At 44.4% G+C, this 27,701-nt stretch overlaps 1 long non-coding RNA gene across 2 annotated transcripts in view; it reads right to left on the bottom strand.

Moving 5' to 3' along the window:
- LOC114010579 (uncharacterized) overlaps positions 1–27,701 on the bottom strand; it is a 258,400-nt gene that overhangs the window by 147,670 nt on the left and 83,029 nt on the right. The gene's annotated exons all lie outside the window — the stretch shown is intronic.

Below are 27,701 nucleotides of genomic sequence, written 5' to 3'. Positions count from 1 at the left end.
GCTGTTGGTTTAGGTTATTATTATTATTGTTATTATTTTTATTATTACTATTACTACTACTATTATTATTACTACATGATACACCAGAAGGCTGCACTGCTGGGCACAGAAGGCTGCCCTAGGGAGCTGGGTGGGGAGGAACCTAATGTTCAATAAGGGCAGGTGTAGGGTCCTGCACCCAGGGAGGAACAGCCCCAGGCACCAGCACAGGCTGGGGGTGGCCTGGGAGGTCTGGTGGGCAGCCAGTTGCCCGTGGGCCAGCAGTGTGCCCGGGTGGCCAAGGCCAGTGGTGTCCCGGGGTCATTAGGAGCAGCGAGGCCAGCAGGGGCAGGGAGGTGATCCTCCCCCTCTGCTCTGCCCTGGTGAGGCCACGTCTGGAGTGCTGTGTCCAGTGCTGGGCTCCCCAGTTCCAGAGACAGGGAACTGCTGGAGAGGGGCCAGCGGAGGCTACAAGGATGATCAGGGGACTGGAGCATCTCCCTTGTGGGGAAAGGCTGGGAGAGCTGGGCCTGCGTAGCCTGGAGAAGAGCAGACTGAGAGGGGATCTTACCAAGGGCTACAAATATCTTCAGGGCGAGTGTTAAGAGGACAGGCCAGGCTCTTTTCAGTGGTGCCCAGTGACAGGACCAGGGGCAATGGGCACAAACTGAAACACAACAAGTTCCATCTGAATGTGAGAAAGAACTTCTTTACCTTGAGGGTGACAGAGCACAGGAACAGGCTGCCCAGGGAGGCTGTGGGGTCGTCTTCTCCGGAGACATTCAAAACCCACCTGGACACAACCCTGTGCAGCCTGCCCTAGGTGATCCTGCTTGAGCAGGGGGTTGGACTGGATGATCTCCAGAGGTCCCTTCCAACCCCAACCAGTCTGTGATTCTGTGATTTCTAGCCCTGCTGCTATAGACAGTACCACAGGAACCTCCATCAGACAACAGGATCTCATTGTGCAAATCACTGTGTGCACGCAAGTCTGTAAAAAATGTCAAACCTTTTCTCACAGGAGGAATTTATGCCCTACACCAAAGGAAATTGGGTGGAAACAGGCAGATAGCAGAGTGCTGTCACCAGGGAGGCAGAGCTGCCCAGTGCTGTGTACCAGAGTGAGCCCCCCTCACCCCGGGCTCACAGAGCATCCTGGCTGAAAGGGCTGGTGGTCTCTTTTGGGGTTGCTAATCATCACCATGGTATCGGCAACACATAGTTTATACACACAAAGCTCCTGGGAGGTACACAAGGGATTAAAGCACAGAGAAACAGACCCTGGATGACCAGAGGAAAATGTTCAATTCACGCCTTTAGTCTTTTCTAACAACTGCACTTCTGCGTATTTGAGCCTCTCTCCGAATATTGCTGGTTACAAGTATGTGATGCAAAGCGATGCCAGGAAGCGCTTTTGCTTGGTTTTGTTTTTCTGTGGATGCAGAACCCTGCCTAAAAAATCACCAGCTAGAAATACTGGACAGTTGCGGCTGCATGGCCTGAATTTTTCTTCCAGCACCATGAGATTTCAGACGGGTGTGCTTCTTGGTGTACTATGCCTGGTATGTACTGGATTTGATTATAGGTTTTCTTGCACTTCTATCTTCATTAGTTCTACATCACAGAGAGCGTGGAATGCATGCATTGCCAGCCCAAGAAAATTAAGATGTGACATTGTTTTTCAAGGACATATGCTTGGGGCATATGTTTTTCCCTCCTTCTCTTCTATCAATGCATAAATCCCAAATGGAGCTATCAACAAAAATAAAGGGAACAGTGCTGACCCAGTTTAAGGGTGGGGGTTTTTTTCTTTCATTCTTTTTGCTTCTCAAGGCCAGAGACAGAACAGAGGCCACAAGTAGAGCTGCCAAAACACATATGCATGTTGGACATTTTTGTCTAAAGACACTATGAAGTGCTAAAAGATTAAATACGTCAAGCAGAAAGGTTTCCTCTGGCCTTCGGAGGAGTTCTGCAAAGGGCAATAAAAATGTAAAAGAAGAATGCTGAATAATCAAATGTGGTTTCTTTTTTAAAGTGTAAATAGTAAAAGCTGAGTGTTACTGAGCTGAGGCTGAGTCTTGGAGACTCCATGCCTAAGAGCAGAGGCAGGACAAGGATCTTCAACCCTGCTCCTTCCCCTGTGCTGGGGGGATCATTTCTAGGGGTAAGGGACATATAGGGTCCCACTAGCAAACATTCTGAATTGTGAGCTTCAGGACCAAATATATTGGATCAGAGGTTTTTTTGTACCGTCTAATCCAGGCTCTGATATTGAGCATAAACTTGTCTTTTCAGTTTCCCTCTTCTGCTCTGAGTTGTCCAGAACCAGATTTGGGACTCTTTTCCAGTCCTAACAATCTGCTCAGATCATGACTTCCCCAGCAGGACTGTGAGGAAGGAGAGGATGCAGAGAACAGGGTATTTGCAAAAGCAAACACTCGCCTTAGGTGAACTCAGCAGTGATCCCTGGATTAAACCCCCAAAGGCCACTGAATGGCAGTGACAAACACTGCTGACGAGTTTGAGGACAAGTCAGGACATAAAGTCCACTCTCACTCCCCAGGCGTGCCATACTACTTACCATCACTGCTATTATTTAGCCATTTGGACCACGCATCGTACAGTATCAGAGACAGGGCGCCCCGAGACAGGAAAGGTCTGGGATCGTAACTGAGTCCCTAAGCTGTGTTGGTGGCACTTGCTTTTTTATTATTATTATTATTTTTGTCTGCAAAAATCACTGAAGTAAATACCAAGTAATTATGGTGTTCTGAAGTGACCTTATGGAGCATGTGCTTGAGTCCATGGACCTCAGCCAAAGCTACTATTGTGGATTTCATGCCAAGGCTTGGGAGAACCCTGGCTCCCTCCCATTGTTTTCTTTGGCCAGGCTCTATGGATTCTCAGCCTGGCAAGAAAGCCCCATTTTAAAAGTACTGGCAAACATCGTGCAGCTTGTCACACCACGGCTTATGATTTAGGACCTTGATTTAGGCTCAACACTGGGCTCTTTTGTTTAGCTGTGTTGGTACATCATTTGCAACTTTGTATTAGTTAATAAACGTCAGTCGGCTAAGAGCGTGGCATGTCCAGTATTGCGGTGAGGATTTTCCCTTGAATATACAATCTGTAGTGGGAATGACTGAGGGAAATTGAAACAGCTCTGTCCATCAGCTGGGGGCTTAACCTCGTGTAAACAAGGCTTTCTAATGCAATGGATGCTTCAGTGATAAAACGATATAGCTGCATACCTGGGTAAACCCAGAGCTGGAGGATAAGGATTTGCACTTCTCTTTTTTGTTTAATAGAAACTTTTTCTCTTTATGATTCGACCTCAGAAATACAGGTGAAATTTGAGGGGATTAAAAAAAAAAAAACCAAAACCACCTCTCTGGCTCCACAAATCCATCTTACAGTCCCCTCAGGCTTTGCTAGTACATAGTTATAAGCAAAAAATGACTCTGCAGAAAACAGCCTTTTGGTAAAAACCAGCTCTTGCGCAGTTTGTGTATTTTGGAAGCCATGTTTGACCATTTTACTGGCTAAGGATAGCAAAAACCAGACACTGAGATGCAGACTCCTCCAAATCCTCTGTGCATGGGGGGGCGGGGGATGAGGGCAGGCTGAATATTTAAGATCAAACTAGTGTGAGGGAGAGAAGTCTTCTTTTAGAAATAGAGTCAAATAGCTCAAAATCTCTGTACCTTTGTGACTGGTGCTGCTGAAATTCAAAAGAAAAAAGCAACCCTCTGTGCTGCTTGATTAGAAATTAATAAACTAGCCAGCTTTCTCCCTGAGATAACTGTCACTTTTTTCACTGTCAAATTAGTCAAGAATAGTAGAATACAATTATTAAACTGTGGTTACAAATCCAAATGAGCTAATAAACCAGCTAATTAATGACCATACTGGATCAAATCACCGGTGACTGAGTTGGCCAACAATGTAGCAGAGATGAAGCCCAGACTGGGGTCGGTTCCTACTAATACTGAGCCTAAAAATTTAAGGATGTGGTAGGTGCTACCCCTTGGCCCTTGCAGCCACTACAGATCTCTCCAGAGTCCAAATAGACAAGGAAACTTTTCGTTTCCTCCATCTTTAAGTCCAGCATACCTACCTTTGCTAGATAATGCTTGGTAATTCCTGCTTCCTCACCAGGGAGCTCTGTTGGTCGTATTTTACAGCCTGTGTGCGATTCGAGGCAGGACTGCTCAGAATCTGGTCTAGGAAATGAAAAGCAGTTCCGTTCTGATACGTGTATCTATACAAAGGGCTATTGATTCCAATTCTTACTGTCTCTTTAACACCTCAGAAGTGTAAGTGAAAAATATCAGAAGCAACTGCCTTCCAGTGTACTTTCTATATTGGTAAAATAGAAAAAAAAGGGGGGTATTGTTACTGCATGACAAACAAGACAAGCCTGACAGGACCCACTCCCCAGGGCCTTATCGCATCAAGGTTTGGTGATGTCCCCTCTGGTCTGTATCTCACACCAACAGGTTTCTCTGGGCTCCTGGCTGATCAGTTCAACCCAGCACAGACACGTTTTTCTCCTTTTATATGCCTTGGCTTGGAAAGCACTGAAATCATCCTTGCTTTGTGGTATCATGTTGGAAGTATGGGAGTATGACCGTATTCTGCTCATAGCTAACCGTGGCTATAATTCCATCTTGCTCCAGTCTCTGGCACTTCTCCAGAGCTGCTCTAACCAACACAGGTTAGCAAAAGCCAATCCTGATCAACACATAGCAAACTGGATCCCTGAACAGCTTGGAAAGTCCCTGTCTTTACATCGGTGGGTGTTTTACAGTATCTGTCAGAACAGCCGCAAGCGATGCGCAATCCAAAACGCACGGGATTAAACCAGAGCCGACGGCACGACTGGCATCTCAGCGCCCGTCCCCAGTGGGCTGCGGAGGGCTCCCCCATGGCTCAGCCTCGGCGTATCCATGGACATAACTCATGACCTAACGAGCTGCTGTGGTTTCTCACTCCCCGCCTCAAAAATCCTCATGGCTTTCTCTGAAAATACACCTTGAGGTTCCTCTGCGACCAACTGGAAGTTGATAAAACAACCGCTCGTGGATTAACAGGGTGAAGGGTCAGCCTCCAGTCACAGGATCCAGTGTCAGACCTGTCTTACAGCTCATTCGTACAAATCCCATTTAAGCTAAAGAAAACTAAAATGTGTGCACACCCCAGCCCACTCCGATGCCTGTGTACACTTCACACCAGCCCCTGTGAGTTCTGGTCCCAAATTCACACCCAGACAGGAAAGGGACAATTTTTTGCTTCAGGTGTGACTGAAATCTCACTCAGCTCACCATGCTCATGAGAATTCAGTGCTGGATCTCACTGAACAGCTGACCTGACTTCAGTCTTGCCATATGAGGCCAAACCCTAACAGAAACCACCTGTGGTATTTCAATAGTATTAAATCCAAGCTGAATTCAGCCTTGTACCTGACTCGCATCCAGCATCAATTTCCTTGGCCCACTCCTAGTCGCTTGCTGTCAGCACTCCAGGACTGAGAGTCATGGAAGAATAAGCTGCATTCTGTCAAACCTCATGGCCAACGCTGCCAGCTGAAGTGTTATCCCTGCTATCCGTACTGGGGATGGTGATGGGGTATGAAACAGAACAGTTTGTTTTCCAGATCTGATGCAAGGTTTCAGTTATTCAGCTCGCAGTTTTGACTACAAGGGGGGTTAGCCAGTTCTGACAACATATGGATGTGGTTCATGTTTCCTATAGGATCTGGAAAGGTCTGAGGCATGACTCTGTCTTACTGCAGCACTTGGAACTGGCTGCGATGCACAGCAGGAAGAATTCCTGGGAAAGGCCGTGGCCTCTCCAAGGATGGTCCCCAGTCCTGGCACTCGCTCCCCTTGTAGTTCACCAGCTCGAGAGTGCAATAGTGCAAGGTTTGTTCATTTAGCCAGCATCTGGCTGACTGCAAGGCATACCATTGTTTGCTAGCAACTGAGCAGGAGAACTCATTTCTTGTTATCTCTTTTGTCCATCTTTATATAAACATTTCTAATATCTCAGCTGCTTTGTACTGGACAGCAGCAGACGTTGTGCTATATTGGCATGTCAAATATGTGTACCATGTACCTGCATAGGGGAAATCATATGAATGGAAGACATGTGGGGTCATTTCAACCACAGTATATAACTAAGGCCCCATCAGGCCATACTGATTATGGAATTTAAGCAATAAACAGTTCACTGTTTTGCTGTTTTAAATACGGCATTTTTCAGCCCCATCTTCCCTAGATCCTGTAGAAGCTTGCAGATTTATCCTTGAGGCAAAAAGACATCTAAGATGCTTTTGCATCTCATCTTTCATCCTCCTTCCCATGTCCCCTCTCCTGTGAACCAGAGCTGTCCCCCGAGGCCATGCCCACACAAAGGGGCAGCCATAGCTCTTCCATGCACCCCACAGCTCGAGAGCCCAGGTGCCCACGTGTCCTCCCCAAATATCAAGATAAAACCTCTCTTCCTGGTCTTGTTTCTTTTTAGAAAGACGCACAAATGCACAGGGAGGGAAGGAGCTCAGACAACTTCAGACAACTTCTCCTGGTTGTCTTGGAAAGCACAGAAAGCACAAAGACCAGAGGACCACAGGTGCCTGCACTGAGCACAGCCCCAGGCAATAGCTCCAGATATGGCCCTTCCACTTGTCAGTGATGTAGGGCAATCTCTGCCAAAGACAGCCAGTACCACTGTCTCCTCAAAAGGAAGACAAACCTTCTAGCATGTAGCCCAGCAAGCAGCACCAGGTTCTGGCCCCATTGCTGCCAACACCATTAGGGAAAAGCGATGTCAGCGACTTCAAAATGAGAATTTGGATGTGTGGTGCAGGTTCATCTCACCAGTTTAGGTATAAACAAGCAGAAATGCAAACAACATTAGCCAGAATTATTTATGATATGAACAGTGACCTGGCACCTGCCACTTCATCACCCATTTCTGTTAGAAGAGGTATCCTTGTCTCTGTTTGCCACCAGCTCAGAGGAAGTTGCTTTAACTAATCCTGTATATGTGCCAAAAATAGTAACTGAAGTTATGCTCATGTGTATCAAAAGGAGGGAGGGCCACCAGAGATTCTGAGGACAGGACACCAACTTCATCCTTGTACAGAGAAGACTCACTGAAATGAAGATAACAATAGCAAGAAGATTAATATAAGATCAAAGGAGAACATACTGCCTTTTTCCCTCAAGGGCTTGATACTGCAACCATTATATCAATGTCAAAACTCCCACTGCATTTAGAAAAGATTTTAAATATTTTTGGAAAAAAATATATTTTGTACAAAATGTCATTTGTGTTGAAAGAATGTTTGGAGAAGAAAATAGTAACTATTATTATTGGCATTATCACAGAAATAAGGCCCCAGTTGTCCTTTCTTAGAAGAGTTAAATTTCTCCTATTATGAAAGAGGAAAACAATTTCTGTAATGAAAAATTTTCCAGCCAATGCCCATCCAAAACTCCAGGTCACCAGCAAATATATCCAAATACACAATAAGGTCACACAAAGAAATACAGAGAACAGCCCTCTGTCTAGAATATTAAGTACTGGAACAAATAACAGGAACATCCCTGTTCACATTTTTCCCAGCATGGTCCTTCCATGCTGAAGGTTGCTTTTTTTTTTTTTTTTTTTTTCCTATCACACTGCATGGATTTTTCTCTCTCATCATCCGTGTCCCCTCCATTCCAAGTAAAGCAAGTAGCATTTCTTCTTCTGGAGTCACCTATTAGGCTACAGAGCTCTAGAGCCTGCAGATACAGCCAAGCCCAACTAGAAGTGGTTTGTTTGTTTGTGTGTTTAAATGAAAGACAACACTTAACAAATAACCTTTCACTTGTTCCTATCCTCCTCTGTTCTGTTTCCTGCAACCTCATGCTAGCAAGTTCCATCTCCTTACTACTTTCATCTTCTCTACTGCTCCTTCATCCTTTTTTTTTTTTTTTTTTTTTTTTGTGCCAGAAGTGACTGAGCTTTCTCTGACTGTAAGCCTTACCAAGGAAAACAACCGTTGACACAGATCTGACCACAAGTCTGTCATACCAGCCTTTAGAGGGGAAAATACAGGTTTGATCAATTCAGAGATCAGAGCTCCTTCACTCACCATTCTAGTCAAAACAAAAAAATATGCACTTAAATCGTCATTCACTTGGTTCTTACAGGTATAGTACAAATGTATCTCAATGGTTATTTTGAGTGCCCCACTACCTTTAAGATCCTGCTCAGCACATTTCTTACCCCAAGATTTTCAACAATGACTGCTACAATTTCTTACCCAACCCTAATCCCATACTTCCCCTTGTACTATCAAATTATTTCTCATACTGCAGTACTACATTGACGTTGCTGGATCCTCTCCCAGGGATGAACTTGTTGGATATATGCACACATGGAAAAAACAGATTTGAAAACTTAAAGCCATATAAGTCATGCATGAATAGTGTGTTCATGTTGGGAACTTAAAGGTGGGGGTAGCCCTCAGTACTGCAAGCCACCTTTTTGCAATAGCAATTATAGCCAGAGGGGTCCTACTAGTTTCACAGGCTTTTAACAACCGTTTTATATACTGTTGTGGCAAGATAAGGAAAAGGAGCTCAGAAAGTTTGTGTGCACTGAATTTCTTAGTTGTCCTTCTCTAATTCTCCCATAAGTGGTATAAAGGAGAGTCAGAACCTATTGAACCAGGGTCTGTTTGCTCCGTCCAAACATTATTAATGATGTGAGCTCCAAGGAATTTGTTCCCGTCTCTCTCAGTTTCTGCATTTTGGACAGCTTTTCAACAGAAAGATCAAGCACTATCTCCTTTCAAAGTGCCTCTAATTGGGTTATTACTGGGAGCATAAAATACACACGTTTATTGTTATTGAACCTACCACAGGCTGAGGCTCGCCAGCACTCAGAGCTCCCTGCCACTGGCAGCAGACCGCTATTTTCCCCTGTTCAAATTGTTTTGATGTAAAGGAGTAAGATGCCTCCAGTGTCCGTCACGACAGATTTGCACGACTGACCCCTTCTTGAACAAACTTTGCAAACCACGAGTATTCACATCTGAGTAGAAATCGAGATGAAATGAAGTTGTTTGCAGAACCTTTTTCCTGCAGAATTTCTCAAGGTTCACGTCCAAAAAACCTCCCTCCCATCCCACAGACATCCTGTACTGGGTCAATAGCTCTCCACCCGGCCATACCTCGATCCACGCCAGGGACAGAGGGAACTTTGTGTTTCGTTAGCGGGTCCTGTAAGCCAGAACTATCACTGCAGTGGCCACAAGCCGCCCCACGCAGCCCTGCCAAACCCAGCGATTTCTGGGGGTCATGCCTCAATCTCAAAGGCTCCCCACGGTCTTCATCTGTGTGTCTTAGCCAAGGGAGGTTATCCAGCCCTCCCCACCAGGGTAACAGCTCTTCTCAGAGCTGCCCAGGGCCAGCCCACGATGGTGGGGGTCTCTGCCACTGCCTGGGGAAGGGGGTTGGAGACAGAACTGGCCAAAATCCGTCAGCTGAAGGAAAACAAAATGGGCAGTGGTAAGCTGGCTGGATGTATACTGACTCTAGCAAATTCTTTCCATTGAATAACATACATACCAAAGCGGGGAAAAAACTAGGAAAAAACTTTTAGATTTTCTAAATCAGTCACATTGGTAATTTTTTAAAATTACTATGTTTTTGAAACATTCTAAAGTCTGAACAAAGTACAACATCTGGATTAAACAACATCTTTTGTTCTACCTAAAGTGAAGCCATTTCAATTCTGCAGTTAGTTTGGGTTTTTTTTAATCCTGCCTGCTTAACTCAAAGTCAAGACTTTTTTCTTCTGAATTTTCAGATCAGCTAAGGAAAATCTGTAAAATTTTTCAGTAGCACAAGTCTGGTTGTAAATTATCTGAGATCCTTGCATGAAACACTTTCTCAATTATTTGGACGTTTTATTTTCACCTAGAGTTTCTGTACCCAAAGGAAGGGAGAATTGGGATTTACAGTTCATTCACGTCCCCAGGAACCAACCTAGAGCTGTGAAAGCAAGTGTTCTCAGGTTATTTCTTGCTATTATATGGTCACCATTAACTCAGATTGGATTGTCAATTTCTGTTCGAGCTTAGCTTCAGGACTAATATGAAATTGTGTTGCTGCATAATTCTGTGGCTGTTTCCTTAGCCATAATGCAAGCTAACAGGTTAACCTTGGGTTTTGGTAAGTCATAAAATGGAAATAACTCAGTTATAGGAGCATTAGAATTCTTACTAGACAGCATGCAGTAATTCTTGCTCCCAAGTCATACTGCAAAAGCTTTTTATAATATCTTGCGTTTGCTCTCAGAGAAAACAATTTCACTTCTGTGAACTCCCGCAGACATCCAAAAAGATATTTGAGATTCTGTGCAGCGAGGGATGAATGTGCTGCAGGGTATACTCTCGCAGGCAGCCTGTGCTGGGGCTGCAGAGCCCAAAGTGCAGGAGTACTATTTGCATCAGCATGTGCTGTGTCCCGGGCAGGAATGCCATCACGCGTTTCATTCACTGCAGCTGTAGGAATAGCTTTTGTTACCTTTTAGGGTACATATACAATTAACATCAGGGATACGATTCAAAAAGCATCCACAGAATTTCCATGTTCACAGCACAGGCTGCCAGAGGCAAGCAGAACCAGCTGCTGTAGCTGACCAAAGAAGAGGACCCAAGAGACAACCTATCAAAGCAATCTCACTCACAGATACATCCCAAATGTACTGTGCTGTGCCTATTAAAGTTTCTTTCCTAAATGTGACCCAGCTCATAACGAGAAGTACTTGCCTTCTCGTGGCATCTGGCTGATACTAAAATGATCCAGTGGTGTCAGGTCTGACATGACTGCAGAACGTGCCCACCTAATAGCATTTGCAATGTAGATTGGTGATAGAGAAACTCAAAGCACACTGCACGTGCTTTCTCTTTCTATAGCGTGCAAGGCAAAATGCACCACAGACTTTTCCAGTTCATTTTATGTTCAGAGACTTAAAATAGAAGCTAGATCTCACAACTTCTGGTCTTTTATGGTAGCCACAAGAGCATCCATCCCAGACATTTCACCGCACCAGATAGTTCCACACCAGAAATCTGACACAGTGACTGAATAGCACCTCCCCATAGCTTTCTATAAGCAACTGGGTGTAGATCATAATTATTAGGAGCAGAGGACCAACCTTTTCTTGAGTCATTTTCCATCCCCTTTCAATATGAATTAAGAAGATTAATTATTTTCAAAGAGAATATAAAATGACTAAGCAGAAAGCCAGACCCTTACATGCTAGCAAGGTTGGTGAAACACATCCTGTCGCTTTGGAAGGCACCAGCACGATGCTGCTCATTCAGTTGTCTCCTGGTGACCACTCTGGAAAAGAAGGAGTCACACAAAGGCAGGGAGATTCACTGCTCCCCATGGTGGACATCACACAACAAATCTGGCAAACACCTGTCCCGAGGAGGAGGAGGAATCAAAGCAGAGCCTTGCAGAGAAGGATGATCCGGTGTTGCACCTATTGAGCACTATCCAAATTCCAGACAAGTCTGTGCTCCCTGTTATCCGGCTCTTCATGAACATTCACCCTAATGGGTGTTCCACAGGGTAATTGCCAGCCTTCTTACCAGTAACTCGATCTGCGGGTCAGGAAGGGAGCTGACTGTTGAACCAGATTCCCCACTATTCAGTATTTCCTATTCTCTCACTTAAAATAAAATAAAAAATAATAAAGTCAGTCATCTCATCTTAAAGCAGAAACGTCGACTAGCAAATTTTCAAGGGGACAACTCACGAACAATTCCAGTGCTGAAATCTGTTCATATCAACCATCTGCCTAATAACAGCTCCATGATACTCAAAGGGAAAACACATAAAATGTGTGTCCCTATTTTGGCACCTCAGTAACACAGCTTGCTTTTCAGAAGTACTCCATATCCAACAAGCCCCCATGGAACTCAACATGGGCAGGAGATAGAAACACTGCTTTGGACAGATAATAAGTGTGGCAAAGAGGTGACCTTTGCTACATTTGCCTTCACCAAGCTGAACAGGGATTTGCTCCCTCACATCCACGCCATCAGAAAAGGCAGAGCCAGCAAGAGGGAAACAGACAGGACTCAGCAGCCTAAAATAATTCCCTCAAAATTACTCTGATATATTCCTGGGGGTAAAGGTGAATGCAGAGACCCAAGACATGCATAAAATTTGCTCATTTCCCTACAGCGGGGGTTTATTATCAGCTTTGTATATCTGTATTGCTCTAAACCTTGTATTTAGCAGACATCGTTCTAGTAACCGTTTCTAAATTAATAGCATTTAAATGCTGAATATGGGCAGCCTGCAGCTACGTGTGCTGTAGAAGCAGATCTCGCAAGCCTGACTCATAGCAATAACGGCTTCAGCATCAGCTTCTTAATTATGATGGAAATTGCTGAAGCAAATTACCATAAAGGTTTAGGAACATTCAGTCCATTCTGACCCTTCCAGGTCTGTTGCAATATGTATTTTCTTTTTCTTCATAAATGTTAAAATGCCTTCCTTTTTTTATCAGTCTTCTCCTTCTCTTGGGAACATGGAAAGAAACTTCACCATGGCAAGGTACCAAGAAGACAGGTGGCTTCATGCATAAACAATGATAATTGGGAAAGAGGTGATAGAAATTCCACCCTGCACACTTCCAAGTCTAGCACACAAGTTTTCCACAGTGTTTGAGGTTGCCTGAAGCACAAAGGGGTTACCCACTCCACTAAATCCTAACTCAAAATCATTAACAGGTCTTCAACCCACTTATGGACCTTCATCCACGCCAATTTTAGAGCAATGACTCCACAAATCCAGGGTCACATATTTACACTGAGAGGAAAAAAGTGAGAATAGCTGAAGACACCAATCTTTTGCATCAATGTAGCCTTTACAGCCTGATCAAGGCAGGCAAAGCCTTATACTGATGTATTTGTTTGCAACTGACAACTGTTGGGAAAGTTAACAGCCTGCAATAACGCACAGCAATTCCCTGGGAAAGAACTAAAGCACTATCAGTTTAACCTGACATCTTGAGTTTCTGCAAATTTAGTTTTTAAAGGGGTCTGAGTGTTGAGTATTATCATTTTGCTGCTTTCGGAGAACCAACATTGCAAGATAAGTCAGAACAAATTCAAGGCATTTGTACATTTGCAGTAGGGAATTCCTTCAGGTTGGATGAACGAAGATTTACTCCGTTTGCTTATGTTCCGTCTGCTCATGTTGTCATTGTACGAGTTCCAGAGAGCTCCACTGGAATTAATGTACTGATAGGGTCATGCCAGGGGAGCCACATCTGAGATGAACCAGATTTCCACTGGCATTTACTGGATCTTAATAGCACATTTGAACTTGCATGTACTTACACATACTAGCTGAGAGAGGGGGGCTGTAAGACCAGCAAACTGGCCTTCAGCCTCTCACATGAACTTGTGTGGCGTGATCAGTCACTGTGGCTTTTTTTGTCCCAGAAACAAGCACTTCCCCCTGTGTTCTCATACCTCCGTGGATTCGGAACAGAGTGTTCCTTCCCATGCTCCGACCAGGAGGACGATGAGGGGCTGGCCCCGAGGGGTGATAATGAAAATGCTTTGGTAATGAACCCATCTGGTGATGTCCTCGTTGGCCTGGCTTTCAGTGCCAAGAAACTCAGCAGGGGTCACCGACTCTTTAAAGCAAACATATGCACAATACGTACGGATTTTACTTTCCCTGCGATTTCCACCCCACCCCCCACCACTAATGTTTTAAATACTTTCCCTGAAAATACTTCTCTGCAGGAACGGCTGCTAAGCAGATCTCCAACTTCACTGCTATGCAATTGAGTTAAAGATGTCCCTGCTCATTGCAGGGGGGGTGGACTAGATGACCTTTAAAGGTCTCTTCCAACCCAAACTATGATTCTATGATTTGAATGGCATCACCTTTTCAAGGGAAGAGTGTCTCAAATGACGACAAGCACTTGGCGTGACAGGGCCCATAATTGCAAACCAACACAAGTTAATGGATGCCCAGGCAGCCCCCATATCGCTGATCTATAAAGGCCAGTGTGGTGGTTCAACCTCAGCTGGCGATCAAGTACCACGCAGCCGCTCGCTCACTCCCCCTCACCCAGAGGGACGGGGAGGAGAGTTGGAAAGGAATGTAAAACTAGAGGGTTGAGATAAAAACAATTTAATAATTGAAATAGAATAAAAATGAAAGAACAATAATAATGATGACAATAACAGTTATAATGAAAAGGGGAAGGGAAAGAATAAAATCCAGGGGGAAAGGGAGAAAGAAACACGTGGTGCACAACGTGTCTGCTCACCACACACCGACCGATGTCCCGACAGTCCCTGAGCCACGATCTGCCCATCCCAGCCAACCCTCCAGGTATAGATACCAGGCATGCCATCCCATGGTGTGGAATACCGCTTTGGCCAGTTTGGGTCAGCTGGCCTGGAGCTGTGTCCCCTCCCCATTCCTTGTGCCCCTCCAGCCTTTTCCCTAACAAGGCCTGAGCAACTGAAAAGTCTCACCTCAAAGCCGAAACACAGCACCTAAGATCATTAACTCCATCCCAGATGAAACCAGGACAGCCAGGGTCTGCTTTCTAGTGCTGGGGCTGAACGACATGGCACCACCCGTGCCCACAGATAGAGATGTTCTTCCTTACCAAAAGAGTGCATCTTTGGCAATACTGCCTGTTGAAAACAGCCTTTGGCCATGCTGTCTCCAGGCATGCCTGGACATCATCTAGCAGAGCGATACCTGGCCCAGGCCATGAGCTTGCCACCAGGGTGCTAACACTGAAATGGTCAGTTGTGTGGCAGCCCTGAAGCTTGCACCCTGTCTAGCTCACTAGCAGTAAAGTATCCCAGGACACCAGCTAGCCCAGCCACCTCCTGCAGGACAAGCTCCCAGCATCCAGAGTCTAGAACTGAGGCACCAGCACCTTCATCCACACCTAAACTCCACAGCACGGGTCCATCCTCCTCCATAGGCAAAGCATTGGCTCGTCACCTCCGAGCAGACATAACCACAATGACAAGCCAACAGAATGAAAGGTCTGAAAGGAGAAGGAGCCCACCACCGCCTGTGCCAGGGGGCAGACACTGAGCCAAGCCTGCTGCTGGAGGATTTTAGGGAAGTGCCCAGCAAATACAACTCGTGGGACAAGCAGCACCTTCGGCCCCATGGCCAGGAGGTCTCCCATAGCACAAAGGTGCCCTCCTCTGGCCAGTTTTGACAGACTCGTCTGTAACTGGGATAACGCTTTCGGTGGGAAGGAATGATTAAAATCAGCTGGGAAGCGATCACTGAAGAGCGAATTATCCTGCGGGCTGTTCAAAATGGTACGAGAGATGGGCCAGCTGCACCATGGCTCCCATCACAGCCCATGTGCTGCGCAGGAGGCAGCTCAGACCTGCGGGGAACAGCTACCCCCTGATGAAATCCTCAGGGATTTCGGTTCAGCTCAGCTTGTGGTTCCGAAGCCTCCTGGTTTATGGCTCTTCAACGTAGGTATTGAAAAAACTGAGCTCTAAAAACCGGCTTCTGAATCACAGAACGCAATTTTCTGGCCCACGAATTTCCATCCTGCTAAGTCATCTTTGGACTTTTGTCTCCAAGCAGTTGCCTGACATATCCCAGATGACTATTTTAGGAGAAGGCAAATCATGCCCTAGAAATGCCTGTTTTCTCTCTGCTGACTGTGACGGCAGTCTAGACAGTGAGCACAGATGGAGATCTCTGTATTTGGTCAGGTGAATCACACCCCCACAGACTCCGAGTTTCAAAACTTCACCCTTCATCCAAGCTTAAAAGTTGCTTTACTGGCTAAAGTGGTTCAGGACGGAAACTATCCACAGATACCTTAGGAATCTCTGACTTACCTATCTGTCACACCATGTGTATTCCACCTAGGTATGTCATCGCTTTTTTTTTTTTTTTCCATTTCATTTTAGTATCATGGAGAAGTTCCCTACTTTCCTTAAAAGATAATTCCACAGACTAGTAAGTCTTGGATTTATTTTTTTCATCCTCCCTTATGGTATATCTTGGGTATTTCCTAGAGGTGATGTGTTTGCATTTAAGGATATCTGACATATAAGCAACATTTATCCACTTCTTATTTAAATACATGTTTTTTTAAAAAATAAATCAATCTAGAATCTCATTACTCAGTTCAGTCTTCTTGTGCTGTATTTTTCATTTGAGCCATCCTTGACTAGCCGATGTCAGCAAGGAGCTGACTTGAACTACAACGTATAAGCCACTCTCCATATATTTAAGAATGTCTACAGCTGTTTAAGGAAAGAAGAATAAAAACACCGTTTCATAAGTCAATGGAAGTACATGTGCAAGAAAATTCAGGTACCTCTTAACGGGCTTCTTTACATGTCATTGACCAGATCTGCATGATACTTAGACAAAGACATCACAACGGCTTTTTTTGCAAAAATAGCAGTCCATGGGAAAAGGCATATTTTCAGAAATGAACCATGAAAGACAATTAACAGTAACATTGAGACTGCTATGCTAAGGTGAGGTTCACGGGGCAGAGGTTCATTGTAGAAAGCCCTAGAATGCTCTCACGGTGTTTCTATAACACTACTATGCCTTGAAAGGATAACCTATGTCGCAACATATGAGTAGGGGTAACTCCACCTTTTTCCAGGGTGTATTTTTGCCAGCATGAGTTAAGGCTGAGTTGCCCAAGGGCCCTCTGTGTTTAGCCATACATCCCTCATCACATGCTTGGGATTTGCCTTCCTAAAGTCTCCTCCAGTCTGACAGCAGCATTCATGTCACCACCATTACAGCTAAAAAGACCTTCCAAAATACCTTGACTATGGATTTCCCCCCCTCCCCCTGATAATTTGCCTCTCCACGTGGCAGGGAGTAGTCCTGTTTTCAGTTGGTAGGTCTGTCTGGCATGACATGCAAACCACCTAAGATGTTTGCTTCAATTCCCAGCAGTCAGGACAGAGTGTATTTGAACTTCTTGGAACACGCCAGACTTTGGGGTTTCTTGCATGTAATGGTAAGTGAGCTTCCTTGCTTTGATTTCTGCACCAAGTCATGGGTGACAGAAATACTCTTCATTTTTCACTTACGTAGTAGCTCCACTCTTAGATATAATTGCATAAGTCTATTTGGCCGACTCAGACAGCCACTTTGTTCTGTTAACATCTCTGCCCACACCCATCCTCCTAAGTTTGTGACTTGGCTTGGACTTTTCTAAACAGACCATTAAGGGTTTATTAAATCTAGTCTCTCAATAAAAAGAATATATATGGTATTATAAAAAAAATCAACTGCCTGGCTTTGGTTTTTTCCAGTTTGGTGATATTAGAGCTAAATCACCCAGTCTACTGTCCCTTACAGTCCGAGGGCTGTCTGGGTGTAACTGATGCTACAAGTTGGCACAGAGTGTCTGTTACCACTGGCTACTGCAGAGGAGGATGCAAGCCAGTTATAGGCTTGAGTCTTCTTCCCTTACCATTAACACTGGAAGCTTTATTATTATGAAACATTTTTAATACAGCGCCACCAAAAAGCCGAGAACGGGGCTTTTGGGGCACTATACATCCACAGGGAGGTAGACAGTCACTGCCTAGCTTGTAATTAAAAAACAGTATTTTTTTTTTTTTAAAGAGAGATACCAACAGGGAAGGAGAAGGGGTATTCTGGGTCTAATTCTGAGGTTATGTGAACTATTTGTGAACTCCTCTTCCCCCTGAATGTCTCTTGAATAGCTTCTAAGGGAAATAGCTATATCTGTACTTCTGACAGTCTGTAATGGGTAATAATAATTAAAGCACATCTTAAATAGAAGATAGGAGTATTATTTCTCAGAATTCCTACCAGGAAATCGGGTGGTTTGGCTCAGCAGGGTTGAAAAAAGCCTGGCACATTGTGTCAATATCACAGGATCTGCCTTTCGTTAAATATACAAAATCTCTCATGGTTACAGTTTAATATATAACCATTCTCTTTCAAATTCTGCTTTCAATAGTTTCTCAACATTCAGATCCAGCTTCTTCTATTCCAGTCCTTTTCGCAGCAGCCAAGTCTACAAAAAGATTTTAACACTTCACATGTTCATAATTACTTTCATCGGAGAACTTTAGAGAGCTCTGCAAACATTTATTAACACTTGCAACAGCTCCACAGGTCTGTTGTAGGGGGTTCTCATTTTATCCCCAATGTATAGACAAAGTAACTAAGCTAACAGCAGGCAAAAAGTATTTGACTTCCCACTTCCAAGCTGTAGTGTGCTATTAGATAATTACTCTTCTACTGAGGACAGCTTAATGCCATAATGTACAAATATTGACTGCTTGTGCTCAAGTGCTGCTCTCAAAAATCTCCTTCAGAGGCAACTCCATAAATCTAGTTTCATGCAGAAATTACAGACTATTTGCAAAGTTTGTCCAGGGGATTGGGCCACCAGGCTGTGGAAATCCAGCCTGGAAGCGTCAGTTCAGACCCCGTACAAAAGCAGCCCTTTGCTCCGAGGTCCATGACAAAACAGGGACCCTGTCACCACGCTCCTCCGAGTTACTGCTGTGAACTGGGGCACAGAAATGTGTCACCCGGGTCACTGTCCCCTCTCCACTGTCCCCCTCTCCACCAGACAACCATAGCACAGGCCTGTTCTTGGCAGGAGGTGGCCGGAGGGGCACCCCCCCTGCACCCCCTGCCACAGTCCCAGGTGCGCTTCGCTGACAGTGGACAGAGCTGTAAAAAACACAACTGTGCACCTATTCCAGGCTGGGAAAACATCTTGAGCTGTTGTCTCCCTCCCACCCCATTACTAATCACTGGAAACAGCTGTTCCCTCTTTTTCTTTTTTCTTTGGTTTTTTGGTTGTTGTTGTTACTGTTTAACACCATTCTGAACAACTTGGCCTGGCAAAGACAGAATAGCAGAAAGAACATTCCATATATCACTCCACGCAGCTGAAAAAGGTAAAGGCAGCTAATTGATATGATTCTCCAGCTCCCTGGAAACTGAACTGAAACACCTTAAACTCATATCTGCCGATATTCAGACTGTCCTACATTCAAATTCACACCAGTACCCAAGAAAGGAAAAAACTATTTTTCATTTCCAGTCCTCTGTTCCATCCAGGTCTCATGAACAGCATCTAATGAAGTAATAGGTTCAGATTTTGCCAGTACCTACTAGGGTAGGTCAACCTAGAACAGCTTGAAGCTATTAAAATGGTTCTATATATTTCTGTGAACACATGTATCATAAAGTCAAAATGATGAAGTGCCTGGTACAGATAGATTTTGAAAACAGTCAAGAACTGTTTGTTCCCAGCCCTGGAGGAGTTACGGATCCCCAAGATGGACGATAGCTGCCAAATTAATCTAGAGATGATGAGAGCCTTTAATCTTCATCCCCTTCAAGATTCAGAGAGGGGGATGAAAGTCCATTTTGGTGCAACAGTAAAACCTTCAGAGCTGAAGGTGATGTGACTAGTGTACTGTTTAAAAAAAAAAAAAATAACAACACTGATGTCAAAATAAATGCAGGAAAAGCCAGCTGTGAGTTTGCATGTACACAGGCCAGCTCCTCAGCCATTAGGAGCAAGCCCAGTTTATACCAGCTGACAGCCTGACTCCATGACTGGGGTTTTTGTTTCATTGGGGATTTTGGAGTTGTTGGGGGGTGTGGTTTGTTTTTTTTAAAGATGATGATAAAGCTATTCAGAGTTCTGGTGGTTTTGTGGGTTTTTTTCTCTTATACCCATTCTCTTCTTCCCTAGATGCAGCTCCCATAAAGCTGAACAGATCCCCATAACCTCAGTGGGAGTAATAATGGGGCTTTACACCTGATGGTGGCAGCTGAATTCTGTGGTGGGGAGCAGGGTAGGTTGGCAGTACCGTATGTCTGCCCCTCCACAGCCTTCAACAGCCTCATCACCATGGCAATGGAGAAGGAACATCAGTTGGAGGAAAGCCTGGGGCAATAACATAGTGCCGGGATTCAACCTGGGAACGCTGCCTGGTTAGCTCATATCCAACCCAAATCCTCCTTCGCAGGTAATCCTCAAGCCATTGCTAATCAGCCTCCTGTAGCAAATTTCTGGAATGACACAGATGTGCCTCCGCTACTGGCTACCACCAACCCCCAGCACTGTGTGCGTGGGATGACCAGGCAGGCTGCACCACGCAGGGCACTGCACAGATGAGATCCTTCCAACAGTCTGAGGCATCTTCTGGGTTTTTTGAAGCATCTCTCTGTTGCTTTTTTCATTGCTAGGAGGACAGTGAAAGGGCTAATGGTCCCCTAGTAAGTGTTGCCACACCAAAATCAGAGCGAGTTTGACTACATCAATCCATGCGCCTGAGTGGACTCTCAGGTTGGTTTTGTCCCCATCAACACTAACAGTTCCTGGGAACAGCTCCTGCAGCTGTTCCCATCCCGAGAGCACACTTCAGTCAGCCAACAGGGGCTTAGGGTGACCTGATATAACAACATAACTACAGGGACAAATGGAATGAAGCAAAAATCACATGACAGGACCACAATGCTTTGGTCAGGTCAGTGCATTGGCCCAGAGAAGGAAGAAATCTGTTCAGAGAAGGAACTGTGAGACCTGACGTTCAGCCCCCCTGCATGAATACATCTACCAGCACAGTGGCATTGGTGGCAGCCGTGAAGAAAAACTTAGCAGAAAAAGCCTACTCCAAGCACGTAACAAATATATTTAAGCAACAAATATGGCCCAGTTCATAGTTTTCATTAGGCAGGACTCACGCGATTAGAGGTCAGCGTTAGAACATAAAAATCCTCATGTCACCAAGCCAAACAGGCTTCCAAATATCACTCCTCCCACCACCTTCTGGGTTTTGCAGGAATTGTTTCTTGATGGTCAACCCTCAGTTCCATCTGTTGTATCATGGCAGCCCTTTGCACACAAGAACAGAAGAGTAGCATTTGTTTCTGAGCTGATAAAGGAATATGGCAATTTTCGAGATCATAGAATAAAAAAGAAATCTTAGTTTTAACAGCAGGCCTTGCAGACAGGGGCACTCAGAAATTAAAAAGGGAGCAGAGCTCCTGAGGGTCTTTTGGGTTTTTTGTGTTGTTTTTTTTTTATTATTATTTTGCACTGAGCAAGGAACAGGTGTTCAGCTATTTCATAGCCAGAAGCAGCATTCCAGTCAGAGATGCCTCTCCAGCGTCAAGGGTTTTCCAGGAACACATTTGCACTCATTAGTAGTTATTGCCACAATGGTACAAGTCAGCACAAGCTCGGGGTGCTGGCACAAATATAAACTTGGTTCCTGTCCAGAAAAGCATATTAAGTTTGTCTGAACGAGGTGAAGGGAGCTATAGTGGAACAAAGCATCTTCTAGGTACCTTTACCTAGGCATAAAAAAAAGTGGAGAAAAAGAGAAACAAAAGTAATTGTGTGTTGACTTGCATGTCTAAATACCGTTGTCAAAAATACTTTGCCAGGCCTAATGCTCACAACACATCAGACTTGCCACTGGGACTATGGGTATATACCAGGTACCACTCAGGAAAATGCACCTAGTTAACCCTTTGCACATATCTCCTCGTTATGTCCTCAGACTTACAGCCTTCTGCTCAAAAATAATCCTCCCAGTTGTGTAGCCCAGGCTATTTCAACATCTGGGCCCATATTTTCCACGGGTTTTCATGTTTATTCAATAACACAGTATCTTGTCCTCAGCCAGCAGTTCACTTTTCACAGCCTTCAGACAGAAATCATTTTCAATGTATATCCAAAAGCATCAGCTTATACCACTCCTCAGACGGCACGCTATTTTAAACTAGGATTTAACTAATTTTATTTAGGCATTAACTCATTGCATCAACAAATCTGACCCATGACAGTAATTGCTCTCTAACAGCTACTGTCTGGTCACTCTGAGCTCTGCATCTCCTCAGCAGCAGCAGCATGGGAGAGGCTCTGGTCCTGATGGACATCAGAACCAAACCTTCCTTTCCTGCCAAGAGGCAGCTTTTGTCCACATCTGCCAGTGAGAAGCTAGGCCAGGAGCTACGGAGCAGAGCATAACATTAGAAGCAACCAGACTTCCTGGAACAATTTTCAAAGAAGAGGTTGCAAAGCCTGTGTTTTGAGTAAACAGATAAACAGCTTCTGCACAAGCTGCTGGTCAAGAGCATTAACTCCATGTTACCTGCAGCGAACACTCCCATTTTCCATCTACAACCTGCCTCTGAACTTCACCTCAGTGATGGAAACAGCCACTTCTTCCACCTTCCTCAACCTTTGGGGAGATCACTTGCTTTTCCCATTCCCTCTGAGACCTCAGGAATCCCAAATCCTGACAGCAGGAAACAGGGCAGATTCGTCCCAAAAGCTCATGTCCAAACAAGCACCCGGTTTGCCAGTCTGCTTGCTGTTGCGATGGCACATCTAAAGGTCTTGTACAGCTTCTGTGGGAAGCCAAGCAGGGTGTAGCAAAGCATCCATGCTCTTAATTATGTTTCTGATGACATGGAGGCATGGAGCAGCACTAACTTCAAACAGCACTGAGGATGCTTGGGGGCCATGGAGGTGGGAAGGAAATATCTGGCTCAGGAGCTCAACAGCTTGCTGCAGAGAGCTGTGATGGGGAAAGACGAGCGAGATCTCCATGCCATGGTTTGACAGTACACTGAGTCCAGTTTGTAAGCTGAATAAAAATGCTGCAGCCACATGGGGCAAAATGCAGGACAGGTATAAGCTCTGCCGGTTCAAATTTGTTCAAAACATTTCAACATGTCAACTTTGTACCAGCAGGCTTTATGCCAGATCAAATATCACCTGCCGGCACCGCTCTGACTTTATGCTGGATCAAGTATTCTCCATCCTCCTGACACCTGCGTAAAGTTGAAATAAAACAGCAAAGGCGGTATGGATTCTGCATCTTGTGCTCATGGGAAGGCAACCACATTCCCAGCCGTGACCTACCTCAATTTACTACCTTAGGATGCACAGCTCTGGTACTCTGCAACCACAACCTGAAGATGTAATTACACCAACGCTTTTCCAGGAAAAAATAGAGTTTGAGAAGTTCCCAGTTTCCTGCGTGACCCAGGTCTCCTCTTCCCATCCCTACACCTGGATTTACCTCCTGTTTGCTTGTGCTGATGCAACTGGTTGTAGGACTATGCAGTAAACTGGGTCAGGGAAACTTCTTTTGGATAGCAGTCGGGCTGTTGTTTTTTTAAAAATTTTGGATCATTTCATGTCTCCACAAAGAGCTGCCTCAGCACAACTGAGGGGGCAATGAACTATGTGGTACAGCGCCAAGAACAAGTGGCCAAAGGTGGGGGCAAAACTTCCAGATTGCCTCTGCTGCTGGGGAAAACATTCAGGCAACTGCATCCGGAGTAGGTTAGCTGCCAACCTCCTGAGCAAGCTATCAGCATAGCATTTGTATTTGAATTGAGAGAAAAATCCCCAAGGAGCATGTCTAGGCAGGTGGCTAGTCTGGAGTTGGTCAGAGGTGGGATGGAAGGAGGGCATTCTTCAGGAAAGCTGGGTAAACAGTTCCCCAGGCTGCTGCACACTACAAGGTTTTTAGGTTGTTTCCAAATCTTTTCCCTATCTATCTGTACCTTTGCCTGGTGCTTTAATAAATAAATCTTCCCTTTGCTTTGCAATGAAACCTGTCTAGGGTCACGGGACCAGACTCTGCGCAACGGAAAAGCTCATCTAGCAATTAGCTAGACTGCTCCTGCCCCCCTCAGCACCAGCGAACAAATCCAGGTCCTTGGGCTCCAGCTATGTAAACTAATGGGAAGGCACTTTTAATTACAGCGAGGGACTGCATCCTCCATAGTTTGCAGTCATTGAGCCGGGCCCACAGTGGGGAATTTTCTCTGTTGTAGCTTGTGGAAAATCGATGGGAGCCACAAGCATGGGCCAGGCTGCAGGAATCCTGGACTCCCGAATCGATTCTGAATCTTGCTGAGGGTGGTAAACACACATGGCTGCTGCCAGCCAAGCCTGCCTAACAACGCCTTTGGTGCTGTCTGCTGCTGCGTTTTTATTTGCTTGCCTATTTCAAGGGAAAAAGGGGTGAAAGAGGAAGGGGGAGGTGAGGGTGGTAGCAGGATTACCACATATAGTCATTATAATCATTAATCACAGCACACTAAATGAATCATTAGGCATCACAACAGATCCACACATGCTTTACTTCTTAAAGCTTCTTGACTTGAATCTCTGCTTTCTGTACAAATGCCCAGTGATTGTTTCAAGCAACCAAGCACATTTCCAATGTTACTGCCGCAACTCCTTCCAAAAACATTACTAAACAGATGAAGCTCTGCTGAAGGAACAGATCTGTTTATAGAACATACTTTTCTTTCACTAGACCAAATATATTCAGTCCTCTCAAATAAATATGTACATTAAAAACTTCGTAACTGGCCAAATCAGAAAAAAGAAAGAAATAGCAAATGGGAAATTATGTAACAAAGAGCAACTTCAATAAGAACGTGCATTTTAAAAATACTTTACACATGCTTTTTTGAGGCTAAATCTGAGAGCAATTTTTTAAAAAATTCAAATATCTAAGATTGAATAAACGGTTCTATTAGAGACAGAGAGGAATAAAAATGTGAAGGGATTGTTTACTAAAAAATAAATAAGGCTTCAACCTATAGTATTACAACCTAAATGTTGTTTTAGCCTGGTATGTAAGCATCTGAAAGTGAATCTAACTAGGCAAATAATGCAATACTGACTTGTTCAGTTTTATTAGCCAAGCTAAAACAAAAAGAAAAACCAAGAAAAATAATGCAAATCATATTTTTTTCAAATTCTGTTGTTCTTATTACTCAAGGAGCTATTTCCACAGTCATATGCTCGCAACAGTACCTGGCAGTAGTTTCAATCAGTTATCCGAGTATTACAAAATGGCTTTAAAACAGCAGACAAAACCACTCCATTCAACCCTCCTAAACTGATCCCCTTCTGGCTTCCATTCCGAACTAACCCCTCTGGAACAGCCCTCCCCGTATCACAAGGCTGCTGGGATCATGCCAACTGAATCAAAACCCCAGGAAATCACAACAGGATTAAAAAAATCCTGAGGACAGAAGCCAACCAGCAGTTTTTGCATGGACATTAATGAAAGCAGGATTGGGCCATAAATGCAACACTATAATCTCCCAACCTTTACTCAGGTGTAGAGGTCTGGACTGTGGCTTCATGTGTGTTTGCACAGCACTTAGCAGGCTGAAAGAAGTAAGTAATGATAATTATGCAAGTTAACAGTTGGCTTCATTGATTCAGCTCCATAAAAGTTGCAGGAGCAGACTCAAGATCATGTATCATATTTTTTCTAATCCTTCAATTTATTCTGATTGAATAGAGAGGACGTGTGCAACATTCATCAGCGGAGCCCTGAGCGCACAGGTAAGCCAGCAATAATCACCACAGGTCCAGATAATACCGTCTTATCTATCAGCTGTCGCCACAGTTTATATGAGCCGCTTATCTCAAAGAGCTATTAGCGCTGAACTTTAGTTCAGCCTTTTGTTTGATCTTGTTTTCTTCTGCATTCATTTGAAGCTCCCCATATCATGCTTTTAATTTTGCATCAAAACGCACCAGGGCCTTTAATTTTATCCCTGCTACTGATGCAATATGGTCTTAGCAACAATGAGAACAGTGAGCAAGTCATGAAAATAATAAACCATGCTAGGTCTGGAGGCTATGAAATCAGTTCAAACATACTGCAGGGAGCTGTACTGCCTGCACTGAGACACATGGCTTTCCATGGGCACCAGCCCATTTATGAGTCATGAAACATAATGGAGTATTGTTGAAAGCTTTGGGACCATGAGAAATTATCTACTGCCCGGCATGGGGAATGGTATAAACTGGCAAGGAACTGGAGTTACATTCTTTTACAGAAATGAAATCAGACAGCCTTGGCCTGCTTTCCAGTATACAAAACCACAAATCATGAAGACAACTCCTTAATTAGGACTAATTTAAAAAAAAAAAAAAAATTTAAAAAAAAAAAAGAGTTGCCACTGCACTAACCAGCCAGGGAAGCCAATATTTTCTCTGTCCCTAGCAGAGTTATAATAAGGCAAAGACCACGAGGAAGATGGAAAGGAGGAGGGGTAAATGACACTAGTGTCTCAGCATGAGCTATGAAAGCAAATACACCTTTCTCTCTCCTGCACCAGCTGACATTCCCTCACATGGGCAAGCAGAACAAAAGCTATTTGCCTAATATTATGGAGTGATAGCGACACGATGCCATAGGTGTGCACATCGCTACGGAGAGGAGAGCTGCTGGTGTGGGAGGCAGCACGTTCTGCAGGAGAGAGTACAGGGCTGGATGTCATTTCTAAGCCAAACTCCACCCTCCTCCTAGTCCCTGTGCCTTCAGAGTAAAAATGTTAAATGGCCCTCTGACTGAGAAAGTAAAAATCCTATTTTTAAATAAATGGTGAAGTTCTTAGGAAATTGCCTGACTGCAGGAATACAGAGCTTAGTGGATAAATACCTGATGGGTAGAGAAAAGAAGACAAAGTCAGAATCTTCCCAGTGGTATTCAGTGAAAGCACAAGGGGCGATGGGCACACTGGAATAGAGAAATCTCCATTTAAACACAAGAAAATGTTGCTTTACTGTGAGAGTGGTTTGAACAATGGAACAGGTTGCCCTGAGAGGCTGTGGAGTCTCCATCCTTGGAGACATTCAGCATGGCCCTGAGGAGCCTGCTTTAGCCATCCTTGCCTGCAGGCACAGAACTGGACTCGGTGGACCGGACTTCAGAGGTCCCAGCCAACCTCAACAACATCGAGATACTCCTTCCATTCAGTGTCCCCAGGAAAGCAGGCTAGAATGGAAATGCAGCGCTAAGTGGGGTGGCCCACTGCATCAGTACGACTTGCTCAAGTCAGCTGTCTCCATGAAAACATGTAGGGATAAAGCCAGACTATAACAGCCATCTAAACCAGAGGTTCTGCACAGACTAAATGCCTTCCCAACCAAAAGAAATGCAGAAATCCAGGGCAGCTTAAGAGTTAACAGTGTGAATGTTCACTCGAATATTTATATAGATTTGCTCTTTGCATGCTCACACATCTTTTGTGTTAGCTTGCCACAAGCTTTGGAAAAATCAGATTTTACTGGCAGAAGTGCTCATGGAAAGCACATTTGCTTTTGCTTTGGAAATGCTTACAAACTCATCCAGTCAAGGAGACAATGACAATATTATGTGTATTCTCCAACAAATTTCAGTTATATGATATAATCTGGATATTGCATTTTTATTATGTATTCAGCGAGCTCAAAGGTGGATAAAATCCCAAAGATTAACAACTTTTAACAAATCAGTTGCTAACCTGAAATTAAAATGCTAGAGGAAATATGGTCTGTATACTAGTGACGAATGAGCAGAAAAGGACAAAACTGAATGGATATTCAACTAGGAATCATTCAGTCTGCAAATGCAACCTCATTTTCCATTGTGTAGCAGTTGCACCGTGTTACAAACAGCCCATAACAAATCAGGAGCTCACTTCCTTCCCTCTGCCATGGATTACCTGAGGTGGGACCAGGAATGGATGGTCTCTGTTCCCTTCCCCAAGGAAATCTCAAATTGATCAAAGCATAAATGCTGCCTGAAGCATGTGATTACTTTTGACATT

The sequence above is a fragment of the Falco peregrinus genome, chromosome 8 (assembly GCF_023634155.1).
Source record: "Falco peregrinus isolate bFalPer1 chromosome 8, bFalPer1.pri, whole genome shotgun sequence".
Lineage (NCBI taxonomy): Eukaryota > Metazoa > Chordata > Aves > Falconiformes > Falconidae > Falco > Falco peregrinus.
Note: the sequence above shows the minus strand (reverse complement) of the source record. Positions and strands in the feature narration are given on the sequence as shown.